At 38.6% G+C, this 2680-nt stretch overlaps 1 pseudogene; it reads right to left on the bottom strand.

The window, feature by feature from the left end:
* LOC145601635 (pentatricopeptide repeat-containing protein At3g26630, chloroplastic pseudogene) lies at positions 1-1771 on the bottom strand (annotated as a pseudogene).
* Between the last annotated feature and the right edge of the window lie 909 nt (positions 1772-2680).

The following is a 2680-nucleotide window of genomic DNA, read 5'->3' as shown; positions in this document are numbered from 1 at the left end:
TCAATAGCAATTCAATTGTTCATATCATCATCCATTCTGTTAAAAATTCATAAAAGTACTACATATGATTTCTATATTTCATGAAAATTAATTCTATTTGCAGCATGAGAATTAGAGGAAAAGAAAAATAGGAAAGAAAATGCATATACCCCATGTTCACTCCAAGCCTGGTTTCCATCATAGGTATTGAGATCATGGCCTAGATGGTTGCATCCACCAGAAATTCGTACCTGTACACTATTTTTTTTGACTTAGAATCGACACCTAAGTTCCACAACCTGGTAGCTTGCAGCTTGAACTCATTTGGAAACTATTAATATGGTCAATCATGGTACGAACAGAAGGCATATCATCTAAGTGATCCAACAAGCCAATGAATCACTTGGGACTCTAAAAATCATACAGCTCATCTAGGTAAGCTAGCATAAAGGCTTTCCTCAAACATCTCAGTTTCAGTCATCTGTACAAAGCTTTGAGCTTCGTCTGAAATGGTCTCGGCATTATCCTTTGCACGACTCCAAAGCTCAAACATACAAACATAATGTTCTAATATAGGCACAATACCACATTCTTCAATCATAAATTTAAAGTAATTTATACCTTCATCCACTCTCTGTGTTTGAAGACAAGCACTCAATACCCCAACAAATGTGATTTCATCAGGCATTACCTTTTCCTTAATCATCTCCTCAAAAAGTCCCAATGCCACATCCCCACACCCGTGCACACCCAAGCTCGAAATCATCGAGTTCCAAGTAGCTAAGCTCCTTCTTTCCATCATATGAAACACTTTTATGGCCTCTTCTAAGCTACCACATTTGCTATACATGTCAAGGAGGGCAGTTCCAAGGTATGCATCCAATTTAAACCCATTACTCAAAGCATATTCATGAACCCAGGCCCCTAAACTAAGACTCCCCAGCTCTGTGCACGCTCTCAGCAAACTAACAAGAGTAAACTCATTAGGTTTCACTCCTTCAACCTGCATTTGGGAGAACAACTCGAACGCCTCCTGAGGCCTCCCATTCAACACATACCCATTAATCATAGCAGTCCAAGAAACCACATTTCTCACAGTCATTTGATCAAACAGTTTCCTAGCACAATCCAACTCCCCAAACCCAATCAAACCCGAAACCATCGTAGTCCAAGACACAACATTTTTCACAGGAATTTCGTCGAACACCTTGCGTGCACACTCTAAACTCCCACATTTCAAGTACATATCCACAAGGGTATTCTTAACAAACAAATCTTTACAGTAAAACCCAGATTTAATAACAGAAGCATGAACCTCCTTACCCTTTTCAAAAGCCGAAGAAGCAGAACAAGCTTTGATGACAAAAGGGAAGGTGAATTTATCAGGGGGTACCCCAGCACATATCATAAGATTGTACAAAATAAGAGACTTTGAAGAGCAAGAATTGATTGTATGAGCTCTGATAATGAGATTCCAAGAGAAGGTTGAAGGAGATTGAATTCGATGGAAGATTGAAGAGGCGTAGTTGAGATTGCCAAAGGAAGAATAAAGGCGGAGTAATTGGGCGCCAAGAATTGGATTGGTAGATAGATTTGAGCGGATGATTTTGGCATGGATTTGGGTAAGATGTTGTGGGTTAGTACAGTTTTGAAGAAGAGGTTGGAAATTTGGAGGGGAGAGAAAATCGGGAGGGAAGGAAAAGCATAAGGCCATGAAAGCAGTTACTCTGATCTCAGAGGCTCAGAGCATTGCTGCAAGCCTGCAAGTGCCCAAGGGCCTAGGGATGTGTCGTGGCTCGTAGATGGATTAGGCGGGCCAGCTAAGTGCTTCTTCGTTCACACATTCCTTGTGGTTACTTCAATCCAATTATCTACTACTCCCTCCGTCCCTAAATTACATTCCTCATTTCTATTTTTGATATTCCAAAATTACATTCTTCCTTTCTATTTTGGGTAAGTGTTTTTTAGTAAATCAACTCTCTTTTTCTGGTTTTTATTTAATGCTTTCTCACTCATCATTTACTAATCTCACTCATAATTCTTGTGTCAAATTACAATGAATATGATTGGTTAAAATTTTTTAATTAGGAGCATGTGATTGGTCTTTTTTTTTTGCAAAGGATTGATGACATGCCATGATTAATAACTAATCTATCTTTGTACTTCCCATTGCATTATCTAATTATTGTTATTTGTCTTATTCTTCCCTCCTTAATTCCCGTGTAAATTTCCTAACAAGAATGTAATTTAGGGACGGAGGGAGTACGTATTTTGAAATGTTGAATCCTCGACTTTTAAAAATTCACATTTTACTCCTGATGTAAGGAAAATTATAAGAGTAGAGCTTTTTGTAACCTATAGGTCACGTAGTTAAATCTTATTAGAAAGTAGAATCGCACATGTTGTTGTACGGGAGGATACCGATAAGATATGTTAATTAGCCGATAACAATACATTATGCCGCTAATCATCTATTGATTAGCATATCAGCTTAATTTCCATAACGGCCTTCTTCTCGGCCATGCGGTGTGCTGCTTTGGACCACGTAGGCACCTGCTGCCTATAAGGTCGGCTTGCCACTTAGGTGGCACCAGCTTGGTTGTCTTTCTATAAATACTCAAGCAAATTCTCATCCAAAGGTACAATTTTTTTCTCTCTCTATAAACACTTTCTCTCTCTTTCATTCTTTCTTCTCATTAGA

This window comes from Chenopodium album, chromosome 21, assembly GCF_948465745.1.
Source record: "Chenopodium album chromosome 21, dcCheAlbu1.1, whole genome shotgun sequence".
In the NCBI taxonomy this organism is placed as follows: Eukaryota; Viridiplantae; Streptophyta; class Magnoliopsida; order Caryophyllales; family Amaranthaceae; genus Chenopodium; species Chenopodium album.
Note: the sequence above shows the minus strand (reverse complement) of the source record. Positions and strands in the feature narration are given on the sequence as shown.